The sequence below is a fragment of the Lemur catta genome, chromosome 4 (genome assembly GCF_020740605.2).
Source record: "Lemur catta isolate mLemCat1 chromosome 4, mLemCat1.pri, whole genome shotgun sequence".
In the NCBI taxonomy this organism is placed as follows: Eukaryota; Metazoa; Chordata; class Mammalia; order Primates; family Lemuridae; genus Lemur; species Lemur catta.
The window spans coordinates 75094512-75108438 of record NC_059131.1 but is presented as its reverse complement, the minus strand read 5'-3'; positions in this window follow the sequence as shown (position 1 = coordinate 75108438).

The following is a 13927-nucleotide window of genomic DNA, read 5'->3' as shown; positions in this document are numbered from 1 at the left end:
AGCGAGAAAGTGAGACAGGTTAAGTGGAACCAGAAGATAAAGCTGAGTCAAGAACCCAATATGGAGGTTGCAAACAGAGCCTAGACTGTTAAGCAGGCCAAGCCAGGCACAGCTTGGCCTTGGCTCCCCAGAGCTCGGATGGCAGACGAGCTGCCCTGAGCTCAGCAGGGCGTGCCGTGGGCTGTGGATGTTCATCTGCCTGGGGTACGATGGGCCAGACCAGCAGTCCTTTCACACCCAGGCATGGAAATCCCAGGGGGAGCTTAATTATACAAGAGCATTAGATGGAAAATGACAACCCCACTGTTCATCACTGTACTTATTTCCTAGGTTTTTCTTTGTTGCAGAAATAATGAGGGAAATGGATTTTCAACCTCAGAATGGGGCAGGACAAGGAAGGAAGAGGACTCCTTGGATATAACTTAAGCGTTCAGGGTCATTGAAGTCTTAGGTCAACTGGAAATAAATAATGAAAGTATTGGTGAGCAAGAGAAACTGAGTCAAACAAGGAAAAAGATGATGGGCTATGTTCAAAAAAGCTTCAGAAGGGGAAAAGCATAGGTTTAGGGGTCAGAGATCTGAGTTCTTATTCTCTGATGGACAGGGCGTTGAGCAAATGCTTACCCTCTCTGCCCTCAGTTTTCTTACATGTGAGATTAGAGGATTGGATGAAGTGATGGAAAGGTCCTGGCCTCCACCCTGTGATCAATCGCTCATTCCCCTGAGCCAGGGTAGAAGAGGGTGGCCTGTGCAGTAGAAGTTGTTAATGGCACATGGGGAATACTGTAGATTCAGCAGCCAGGTTCAGCCCTTGAAGGACCATCTTTGAGCATTGGTGGAGAGAGTCAAAGTCTTTTTAACTAGTGCATTGGTTGGATTAAAAGGAAGCAACTACTCCAGCACACAACAGGGTGGAAGGCGTGGGATGCAGAAGCAGATCAAAGGGCAACAAAAGAAGAACCAGCCCAGGGCACCATCAACCCCCTACCCAGCTACCAGGGCTGTAGATGTTGCCACGTCTGCCAGGAGGAAGTTAGCTTAGCTCTGGTCTCCTAAATGCAGATCCTGAGACAAGGATTTCGGTGCAGGTAGCTAATTTGGGAGATGATCCCAGAAAGCACAAGATGGAGAAAGGAATGTGAAAAATGGAGTGGAGATGAGTGGATGAAGACTGTGTAAACCAACAGGTTATCACTGAGAGCAGCTGGGCTAAGTATACCTAGCTCGCTAGAAAATGAAAAAGTATGTTTACTTTATGTGTACCTGTGTTCAGGGAAAAGGTCCTTGTAAACATTTTGTAAAAAACAGAGTAGTATTTTGAATGCAGAGGAACTTCCTATTTGTAGAAGAACTATTTGAAACCTTTTATAAAGGGAATTACTGTCCCTTAATTTATCCTTTTTATAAATTTATATTTTCATATATCAGGAATGCTTAGATCCATTTAAACTGTAAAAATGTCTATATCTGTGAAATCCTCAAAGGGCCACAAAAATTGGGTCAAAGATAGTCCTGGCTTTAGAAATCAAGATGGGAGCCATAGGAAGTTGGGAGAAGCTGTATGGGGACATTAACAATTGTCAGGTATGTCTGGTTTTGGTAGGTGGTTGGGTGAAGGGGATCAGGGGCTCTGTCAAGGGGAAGCCAAACCAGACCTGCTGGTTGAGGAAATAATGGACTTTTATTTACACTTGATCAGATATTTATGTCCTCAGCCTGTGTAGCTAAATCGCAGGAAGTGACCAGACCAGTGGGCTTCTCTAATGTTTGGCCATTTAATATGTCATCACTGAAATAGAATCATGAGCTAGAATATGATGCATCAGATTCTGGGCAATATGCATCAGAGCCCCTATTGAACAGGAGGTTCAATCATAATCAAGTTTATCCCTTTAAAAATGAATGAGCCATGAGGCTCCATTAGTGTTGCTGCAAGCTCACCAGTCCTATTGATTTACAGTTCTCAGTTAATTATAGTGATTCCAATCTCAAAACCTTCTAAAATATGTCCTATAACAAAATATTAAGTGGTGACATACCAACAATAAACTAAGAACTGTAAATGTCACATTTATGAATTACAGAATTTGAGGCCTTTCCTGTTCTTTTGAATAAATGCAGATATCCACTTCATCTTCTTTTCCGTATCTATATTCTGTGTTCTGTGGCCAATTTGTTTAGAAAAGGTAGTCAAAACCAGGTCAAGAGGCCAGCATGCCAGACGTGGATCACCTGGATTTGTCCTAATCCTTGCCTACAGTCCACTCCTGGAGGGTATTTGGGCATTGAGGAGTGGGGAGGTGTCGGGGAAAGGGAAGAGTTGGACAAGAAAGTGTCTGGAAGGGCACAAAGACTTTACAACTCCTAGAAATGCTACTCAAAGACACAAAAAGGAAGGGCTACTTCATCTCACAGAATTATATCTTTTATTGTATTAGAACTTAGCACTATTAGCTGCCTGGCTTAAAAAAAAATTGCGTTCAGATTTGAAGTAGTACTTGTGGAGAAGTGTTACACAAGCTCAATCTTTAGAATCACAGCTTAGCTCTTTAGTTATAGAGAGAGGAGAAAATGCAGAGGAGGTGGGATGCCAGTAGACAGCAAGAGGAATTAAAGATGGGATGATCTGGATCTGGACTCAACATCAGCCACTTGTAAATGTCACTACTCATTTCGAAATTTCCAGGAACTGGGAAGAAGTCAGGCACTCAAAAGAGAGAACCAGTTGCTTAGGAAAAAATTAAAAGCTGTTTTTCAAAACTATTAATTCTTTAGAAAGAATCAGACCTCTGCGAACGTCCCTTTCTGTACCACTATTCTATACAGAGTGGATGAAAAACTAGAATATGTGTTCTGCTTTACAAACTGTGGTTCTTAAGGTTCCCTGGAGATGGTTCAGGGCCTCCTGCATGTTCCAAGGAAGGTCTGGGAGTTAGTAATAGGACCGCTGAGCACACTGCCTGGCCCGTCCTCCTGCCACCACACAAGTTCTGCTTTTACATGTCTTATAAATTGGGAATGTTAGTAATATTTTTTTAAGACAAGACTTCCACTACTAAGAAAAGTCTGAAAACCCTGAGTTAAGTATACTTAAAACCAAGACTTACATAATCACGTAGCAGAGACATCTATTAAATATATTTTGGCTAAGTTAAAACTAAACAACACTTTAAACGTTTTTTGGAATCATTGCCATGACCTGAGTAGAGAAATGGGAATGAGGCAGGGAATCAGGAAACCTGGGCTCTGGGTTTGGTTCTACCAGAGTCTACATTGTCAGAGTGGTTAGATTGCCCAACTTGGTATCTTGGGACTATTTGTTAATTATCTGAAGCATCACTCTCATACTAACACATAGACCTGAGGGTGAGCTGTGACCCCATTCCAGTCGATTTAAGTGTGACCTCGATCTATTAGGGTCTATGTGATGGCCTGTTTTTTAATTAAATAGCCTACCTCCTGTTTCTCACACAGTACATTTTAGAGAAATGATAAAATGATCAAAAGCATGCTTAACTCAAGAGTCAGATCCAAAAGACTGTAATAATAAAAATGGTAGAATTATAAAATAAAGTTGCCCAACAACAATCTAGACAACATTGATTACACTGAAAAATTAAAAGGATGTTTACAAAAAGTTTGTAATAACACAGAAAATGTATGTTGTAATATTAATAGAAAATATTGGCCAGGTGCAGTGGCTTCATGCCTATAATCCTACCACTTTGGGAGGCTGAGGCAGGAGAATCACTTAGGGCCAGGAGTTTGAGATAAGCCTAAGCAAAATAGCAAGACCCTGTCTCTACAAAAATTTTAAAAATTAGGCAAGCGTGGTGGTACATGCCTATAGTCCTAGCTACTCGGGAGGCTGAGGCAGGAGGATATCTTGAACCCATGAGTTGGAGGTTGCAGTGAGCTATGATGATGCCACTGTACTCTAGACTGGGCAACAGAATGAGGAAAAAAAAAAAGGAAAGGAAAAGATCAGCAAATATTGCTATACTAGATTTATCTGAGATTATATAGTCACAGCTATATAAAACTTAAAAACTATTCATAGGAAAAATAATTGGAAGAAATACATCAAATTTTAGTCATTTTTTACTGACAAAACAGTGATTTTTTTCACCTCCTTTCGAGATGTGTTCTGCAAATTTTCTATATGAGCATGTCTTAGGATATTAAAAAAAAAGTTTTAAAATGAAATAAAGTAATTGTATTAATTCCCCAGGGCTACTCTAACAAAGTACCACCGACTGGGTGGCTTAAAACAATACAAATGTTTTGGAGGCTGGAGGCTGGAGGCCTGAGATCAAGGTGTCTGCAGGGCCATACTTGTTCTGACGCCCATAGCGGAGTCCTTCCTTGCCTCTCCCTAGCTTCTGGTAGTTACCGGCAATCTTTGCTGTTCCTTGGCTTGCAGCCGCATCACACCAGTCTCTGCCTTCGTCATCCCATGGTGTTCTCCCTGTGTGTCTGTGTCTTCACATAGCTGTCTTCATATAAGGACCCCAGTCAGACTGATTAAGGGCCCACCCTACTCCAGTATGACCCATATTAACTAATTACATCTGCAATGACCTTGTTTCCAAATACGGTCACATTCTGAAGTACTGGGGGTTAAGACTTCAAAATATATTTTTAAGGGGCTTGGGGAAGACAAAATTCTACCATAACTGTAACTTAACAATTTTTATTTTTCTTACAGAAGTTGAAGACCATTATTCTTTCTTCCCTTAATGTAGTGGTTTCCACACTGTCGTACACGGGTGGTTTAGGAAACTGGTGGTTTGGGTAGTTTTTGCTATGACCCCTTCACTTCTCTCTTGCCACCCTGTTGTTATCTAACATGGATTTACAGTAGTCCTCCCTTATCCACAGGGGATATGTTCCAAGACACCTCGTGGATGCCTGAAAGCTTGGATAGCACCGAGCCCCTATATATACTATCTTTTTTCCTATACATACATACCTATGATAAAAGTTTAATTTATAAAGTAAGCACAGTAAGAGATTAACAACAACGATGATAAAACAATGATAACAATATACTGTAATAAAATTTATGTGAATGTGGTCTCTCTCAAAATATCTTGTACTGTACTCACCTATTTTCGGACCATCGTTGACAGCGTAACTGAAACCACAGAAAGTGAAAGCGCAGCTAAGCGGGGACTACCGTAATCAGGAACATACTGCGTTCACAGCACCGTGTTAATCTAGCAAAATAAAAAAATCTCACAAAACTCTATTTTAGCCATGAGCTACAAGTTGCTTTCATGTACACCATAATTTGCAAATAGACTTTTTTTTTTTTTTTTTTTGAGACAGGATCTTACTCTGTTGCCTGGGCAGAGTGCAGTGGTGTCCTCATAGCTCACAGCAACCTCAAACTCCCAGGCTCTAGTGATCCTCCTGCCTCAGCCTCCTGAGTAGCTGGGACTACAGGTGCACACCACCACACCTGGCTAATTTTTCTGTTTTTTGTAGATATGGGGTCTTCCATGTTGCTCAGGCTGCTCTCAAACTCCTGGCCTCAAGTGATCCTCTTACCTTGGCCTCCCAAAGTGCTGGAATTACAGGCGTGAGCCACCATGCCCCGCTCTAAGACTGACTTTTTAAAAAGTAACTACAGTTTGTGAATCACTATAAAGAATATCTTTAAAATTAGGTTGTAAAAGAATTTCTTAAACCTTTTGGTAAACATATAACAGATGACAGAGAAAAGACTAATAGGGGAAAAAAGAAAGAAGAAAACTAAGATAGAAGTAGATTGAAATAGAAATTGATTTTGCCAAAAGGAATATTTTTTTCAGCACTGAGTAATCTCCAGTTTGGTTGGGATATTTGTGAATTAGCTAATGTTTTAAAATAATGTCCTACTGGCTTTGAACTTCTTTTGATGACTTTTTCCCACTGAGTGCTAGAAATAGTTTTATTTTTTTATACCAGGATCTAAGCATGTTTATTTAATTCTTTGGAAGAATGATGTATTTTGCTAAATTTGACAGAATTGCTTGATATAAAAATATAAATAAAGGACTAAGGTGTGGCACAGAATAAAACAACCATGACTTTCTTTATATTCCCTAAATATGATTTTATTGCTGTTGCATAGCTTTGCAAGTAAAAATATTTATTTCTTTTGTTATATGCATGCATTTATTTTAATGAGTAATTATGAGACTGTCAGTGACATCTTCAAATTGGCATGTGTATTCCATTGTGCAATTTTTCCCTTTTATTTCAGTTTTCTTGTTGGGAGTGCTTTGTTTGTGTCAAAAAAAGCTAAGGAAATTAAATGCAAAGCTATGCCAACACAGTGAAACTTTACTACATACAAGTCAGGAAATTAGAATTTGTTGTTCTCCCAGCAGCTGGTATTTGGCTGTTCTGAACATTACATGACAGGACAGTTGCAGTGGGGCAGTTTTTCCTCACAGTTGTTTTGTTAGGATACAAGCATATCGCTTCTCCCCACTCAGTGCACAGAATTGTGGGCAGGGCTGACCCACCTAGATGAGGAGAGGGTGCCCACCAGCTCTGGGGCTCCTGGATCCTCAGCGCTGCCACTCTCAACTCCTCTTGTCTGTCCTACAAGAAGAAAACCAGATATTAAACTGACAGACTGCTGATGTGGCAGGAGTCGCTAGCTCTACCGCTATTACTGATAGTCCCCCTTGATGGGTGTTTCCCATGTGCCAGGCACCCTGCTCAGCACCTTACCCACACTGGCTCATTGACTCCTCACAGCTCTGTGTAGCCAACACCTGTGATCCCTATATCATGGAGGAGAAAATGAAGACTTAGAGACCTTAAGTTGGCCATGATTGCACCTTTACGAAGTAGCAAACCTAGGATTAAAAACCAGATTTAGGCCGGGCACGGTGGGTGGCTCACGCCTGTAATCCTAGCCCTCTGGAAGGCCGAGGCCGGTGGATTGCTCGAGGTCAAGAGTTCGAGACCAGCCTGAGTGAGACCCCGTCTCTACTAAAAATAGAAATAAATTATCTGGACAACTAAAAATATATATAGAAAAAATTAGCCGGGCATGGTGGCACATGCTTGTAGTCCCAGCTACTCGGGAGGCTGAGGCAGTAGGATCGCTTAAGCCCAGGAGTTTGAGGTTGCTGTGAGCTAGGCTGACGCCACGGCACTCACTCTAGCTGGGCAACAGAGCGAGACTCTGTCTCGGAAAAAAAAAAAAAAAAAAAAAAACCCCAGATTTAATCTGGACAACCCATACTTTTGACCATTAAGTTTTAGGTAACTTATCTATTTTAACCAAGCCTTAGAAGATCCAATTCCTTAACATGAAGGAGGGACTTAAAAATATTTGTTTCTGATTATAAAAATAACATATATTCATTGAAGAAAATACGGAAAAGTATAAAGAAAATTACCTGTAACTCATTTACCAACAATCATTAACATTTAATATATTTTGGGACCTTTCTTTTTCCCCAAATATGATTATTTATTTACTTATAAATGTAATTGGAATTGTACCGTTTGGTGACCTTTCTTTTTACATCATATATTGCTAACATTCTTACATCATTAGCTATTCTGTTAAAACATAATTTTTAATGGCTGTATTGACTGTAATAGTTAGTTAGTTAGTTAGTTAGTTTTAGAGACAAGGTCTCACTCTGTTGCCCAAGCTGGAGTGCAGTAGCACGATCTAGCTCACTGCAGACTCGAACTCCTGGGCTCAAGTGATCCTCCCACCTCAACCTGCTGAGTCACTGGGGCTGCAGGCATGAGTAAGTGCACCCAGCTAAATTTTTAAATTAATCCTGTAGTGTTGGGTAGTTAGGTTGCTTCTAATCAGTCACTGTTTTAAATATCACACGTGCTAGTAATTTCCTTAAGACAAATTCTTGATATGGAATTGCAGACTCAAAGACTATGAAGATGTGTAAAGTTCTTGGTACGTTTTGTCAAACTTCCTACAAAAAGGCTCTGCCAAATTATGAAAGGAGGAGCTTAAAGGTGAGGACTTGCAGTTTTAGTGCAGGCTCTCAAGGGAGATACCATGGGGAATATAGAACATCGTCACTTCTCAAGACATCCCTTATGGGCAGCCACCTGATGTCTCCCTGTGGGATTCCAGAAGGCCCCTGGGTCTGGCAGGGAAGGCCTGGATCAGAGGATGTTGCACCAGGACTCTGCACTCCTGCTCAGCTCAAGGCTGTGAGTTTGGTGGTCACTGAGAAGCATGGAGAACGGTAACAATAGGAAAGCCATAAGATAGCCGGACAGTTACTAGTTTACAAAGGGTTTTCCTACCCACTGTTTCCTCTAATCCTCATCATAGCCCTGGAATGATCCAGCTTTACAACCATCAGCATTTTGTAGAGAGAGGGGCTCAGATTTAGGTGAGGTGAGTGACTTACTCAAGATCGCACCACCCTATGTACACAGAAGCCCAAACCCTGTTCCACCCTCCTGCGTCAGGCTGTCTCTCCTCAAGGAAAAATCCTCTATGTCAAAGATTCCCCCCCTCAACAAGTGGAAATACTTGGAATTATATTAAGGGACTCTTGAACTTGCTCTACAATTAATTAGCGTTATTTTTCAACATGTGCTGAATTCCAGCCGCATAATAGATGCTGTCCTAGACACAGATGGTCCCAAGCCTTGGGCTTGCAGTCTCGAGAAACCGACAAGCCTGGCAAATGTGAGAAAATGAAGGGAATGCACTTAGTTGAAATAGGGTCTGAAAAGGGGCACTCTTGGTAATTACATGTGTGGTTACACATTCTTGACAACTATTTAGAGCTCTGACTGACTATGCAAAGACAATGCCCAGTTTGTTGGTTTGAACAAAGGCAAACAAGGCTCAACCCCAACCACGAATCTGTGCACCATTTTGTCATGTGGAAACAAGAAAGGCAGGGAACTTGTGTGTGATGTGCACTTACGTTCACTAAGGATGGACAAAAACCTTAGATTTCCAGATTTGCCTATCCATTTCAGATGTATTTAATATATTATACACACACACACACACACACACACACACTCACGTTTTAAACTTTACCACATACCTTACATAGCTTTAGTATTAGAGCAAGGCAGAAATAAGAAGCGTGAGACAATTTGTAAAGGAAATGAATGTAGCCATAGTCTCTAAGGGCTTATCCCCTCTTTGGGATTTGGTACTTCTGCATCTGAAGTGACCGTGGTCAGCACCCAGGAGAGAACAGCATGTTAAACCCTGACACTTACTCTGACTAGGGGGTGAGTAATAAAGTGTGGCTAACACAGGGGCTTTAATATTTTATTTTTTATTGCATATAATAAAATATGTTTAATTAACATTAAAATATATTTTGTCATGGTGTTTCTACATAGATGGCTCCAGAAAGAGCATGCAAAGATAGTAATATTATAGCAAATCTGTTATTCTGACTTTTCTGATTCTAAACTGTGGTGGAACTCTGCAACTGTCTTTCATTTTATATATCAGGTGACACTAAAGTTGTATGTTTAACTCATTCTAAACTTACTAATAGTAAAACCATTACGTTAGCCAGGCACTGCTAACATGTTCTATGATTTAATCTGCCTGATAGGTTCTACGGTTATAAACAAATATAAAAATTCATAGCTTGAGCGTGGTGGCTCACACGTGTAATCTAGCACTCTGGGAGGCCAAGGCAGGACAATCACTTGAGGTCAGGAATTCAAGACCAGCCTGAGCAAAAGTGAGACCCCCCCTCATCTCTAAAAAAAGAATAGAAAAATTAGCTATCCATGGTGATGTGTGCCTGTAGTCTTGGCTACTCAAGAGGCTGAGGTAGGAGGATTGCTTAAGCCCAGGAACTGAGGTTGCAGTAAGCTATGATGACACCACTGCACTCCAGCCTGGGCAACAGAGCAAGACTCTGTCTAAAAAAAAAAAAAAAAAAAAATTCATCATGGTATAAACTTAATAGGGTATCAGAGCATATTACTGTATTATACCTCAGTTAAAACAAACAAACACACACCACTAAGTGTTTGATAGAAATCAGTACGGTAAAGTGGAAAGAACCCTGAATTAGGAGAGGGTAGATTTCAGTTCTCTAGTCCATGCTCATCAAACTAATTATGTGAAGATGGACATTTAACCTTTAGTCAAAAACACACTAGGGAGCACGTGTCCTGACCCTCTCTCTTTACAGAGGAAGATAAGCTTCAAGGAGGTAAAGCAAATTGTCCAAATGTTAGGGTAGGGCTCGTTTTCAATTCAGACCTTCTGACTCAAAATCAAATACCATATACATAAGTTTGCTCCCAAATTCCTGTTTTGGCCTCAGTTTCTTGACCAATAAAAGGAAGAGATTGAGATCTTCTTGACAAAAATACTTAACATGAACTAATCAAGCCTTGTCAAAACTAAACCTCCCGTTTTCGAGAAATACAGGGACAGAGGTACATGTTAAATGAGCACAGGAGGAAATAATCAGGCAGTCCAGAAGGTGGGATATCCTACAGGTGGCCTGGACTCACCAAAGAGTCAATGTTTCTAAAAAAAGAACAAAGGTGGGGGGCATATTCTATACAAAAGGAGACTAAAGAGAGATAACAACCAAGCGAAATTTGTGAACCTCAGTTGGATTCTGCTTGGAATATTACAGCTATCAAAGCCATTGTTGAGACAACCAGGATATGAGAATATGGCACTTTAGATGATATTATGAACCATTGTTAATTTTCTTCAGGGAAGTTATTTGTGCCAGGTATTTTACCTATATTATCTCTAACAGCTCTGCTATTGACATAAATAAATATGAATGGTAACACATCACATGAGTGTCAGCAGAAGCATGACCGGAATCTAATGTCGGGAAGGAGAGCAAGGAGACAGTGGCCAGGAGGCTGGCCCCTAAGAACGCACCACACTGTACTACCCGCTGTCTCATATTAGCCTCTGTAGCAGGCTAACACTAGCTTCACAGCTGTCTCTCCTTCTCTAGTGCTTTTTTATGATATGGCAACGAGGCACCTCTTATCTTAAAAACTCAAAAACTCAGCAACCACTGAAACTGAGTAAGTCCAACTTCGGGCAGATGAGCTTAGGTGGAGCCTCACACCTACCTTGGTTTCTGCCTGCCTTCCCACTCTTCCCACCCCAAACACTGCCTCTGGTACAAGGTGTTTTGCCAAGCACTTAGTATGAAAGGTGGCATTTAATTGTCAAATAATACTATCAGGCAGGACTGTGTTAATGCCCACTTTACAGATGGAGAAACAGGCTGAAAGTGGGTAACTGGCCCAAGCATAATGCATGATTAGAGCAGGGCCTGAGACACAGTGTGTGTGCTTGGAAATTTAAGTCCATGCTATGGATAGGGCAAACAGAAGAAATTCTGGAAAATCTGACTTATGAATAGAGATACTGGGGGTTGGCAAGCAAGAGAAGGAGTCAGACCAACCCAGCAAGCCAGCAGGCTTATTTTCAAGAAAAACATCATGTGGCTTAGAAGGGAAGAGGCAGGGCCATAATGGAATTTTCCTGAGATGTTTCCTATTATCCAGAATTGCAGCTAAGGCCCCAAAGCTGAGGACGAAGGCACATTCCGAGTTCAGAAGGCCTCTGATAGATCCGGCACATTCCGAGTTCAGAAGGCCTCTGATAGATCCAGCAGTTGGGATCCCATGGCAAGGAAATAGGAGTCCCTCCATGGGCCAGGTGGACACTGAAGAAGGCACCTGGCCTTCAGCCATCTCGCTGGGTTGTCACAGAAGGAGGCCACCCACCGGCGAGGGGACCCCAACAGCAAGATTGGCTGGCTATTGGTGGCAAGAGCTGAGGGCAGAAGAGAAGAAAGAGGTTGAACTGAAGTAGGATTTCCCAAGTAGGGAGCTGTGAGAGATACCAGCAAGCTCAGAAATACTTGCTTAATGGAGGATATTCCCAAGTCATATTTTTTTTCCCATTTAAACAGGTAGATACTTCATCCAGTATTCTCACAGTTAATATCTTTTGGCTCCATTCAGAGCACTTTCTTTGACAAATATTTATTCAGAGCACTTTTCTTTAACAAATGTTGTAACAAGACAAAACATTAAATAAGTTTTCTCTGTTTATGATTCTTTTGAATGCTTCACCAAATTTGGATGCTAGAAAATCATAGGTCTTATATCATTCCAGGCAAGCAGATTTTTTTCCCAACATTAGTGTCATCACAAAAAAAAATTATAGTTCACTTAATCTAACTGTACACATATGAGAATATTCCTATATTTTGAGCAGTACAGCTTCTTTTCTATTGATAGAATATTGCAATGTGTCTAGGGATAGTTATGGTATACACTTCTGCTTCAAGGGACCAGAATACTATTTTTAACCACAAATAATTTTATCACCAATATTGAAATTTTAGTCTGAATTTACAGTAGCAATAACAATGTCAGATGTTTCACATTGGACATAATGCACTTCCAAAAGCTATATTTTGATTTCAAGACATGGTTAGGGGAAAAAAATAATTTTTACTAGAATTAACTGATTTTCTATTTGAAGCATCATTTGCAAATGTAACCTGGCATCATTTTAAAATCTTTTGCAGATTTCTTCTTTTATTAATGGAGCCAAAGTATTAACAGTTATCTTTTTACTTTTCACTCATAAAATAAATTTAGAAGAACATCATTTGATCTAAATGAAAACTCATGTTTCACAGGGTAATATGTAAATACATGTTCCGTATTGCACAAGTTAAAATGTTTTCTTTGAGGCCCAGTGGTCTTAAAATACTTACTAATTTTCAAGTAGATGCTAATGTTTCCTCAGCAGACATATATTTTGGTTTTCATTTGATCAGTGAAATCACTAAGGTCCTCATGGTGGTTGGTAAATGTCAACAAATATTTTGTGTAAGTTATAAGTTCATCATCATTTATGAAAAATAGGAATTGTAAATTTAACTTTTCATTATACATGCATTTTTCCTTTTTTAACCTCATTCCTCCAAAATGCAATGCACATGCTTATTGCATTCCTCAAAATGAAGTAAACAGTTGTAGATGTATGCCATGCAGTAAACTACAAGTCCAAGAGTGTTCCTACTATTTTCTAAACCCTGTATGGAGAACTGCTCAACTTCCATCTCCTGTACATATTTTACATGCATCTCTCCTATAACTTCCCACACTTCCCAATGACCCTGACAATTACATCTCAGGGATCATTGTGGGCCACAGCACAACTGGCTGGTTTACAAAGTGACCAACAAGGGCAACATTAAATATTTCTCCCACTATCCCCAAGGCCAGAAGAAATTAGCTGTACCCAGCTGTTCCTTTTCTAAACACTTTGTTTTGTCAGCAAACTATCCCTGAAAAGGAGATGTTAAATACAGTGCATCTGGAAAGGAGCATCTTCCAGATTTAATCACATGTTGAGGTAAGAATTCTGTTCCCAGAATGTGGGTCTCACATCCTTTCAACAGAGCCTGGAAGTACAAGGTGGAGTTATATCAAACCCATCCTGGCTTAATAACAATATGTAGTTAAAAAATGGAAAATTCAGATCAAAAGCTAAGCCAGATTTGATGTCAGGGCAATTGCCATGAACTGGAATTGTCTTAGGCAAACCAGGGAACACTTTCACCCTAGAACCGGGCAGTAAAGATGAGAAAAGCTTTGATTTGAGTTGAAGAAAGAAGTTTCAAAATGAAGAGGATAGGCTTCAATACCAAAGTGAGTTGTTGAAACCCAAAAGTATCTAGAAAGGTACTTGCTGCCCAATCAATGTAAGGGGAAGCCCATAATCGGGGGGGGGGGGGGGTACTGTCTGAAGTAATTGGCCTGCTTTATGTGCACACCCCAGTGGGTTTTGACATTTGTTCACTAGGTTGGTCACTTCAGTGCCAATTAATCCTCCCAGCCACAGGTGTGTGGAGTGGGATTATCTCCTTCCTGGAATCTAGGC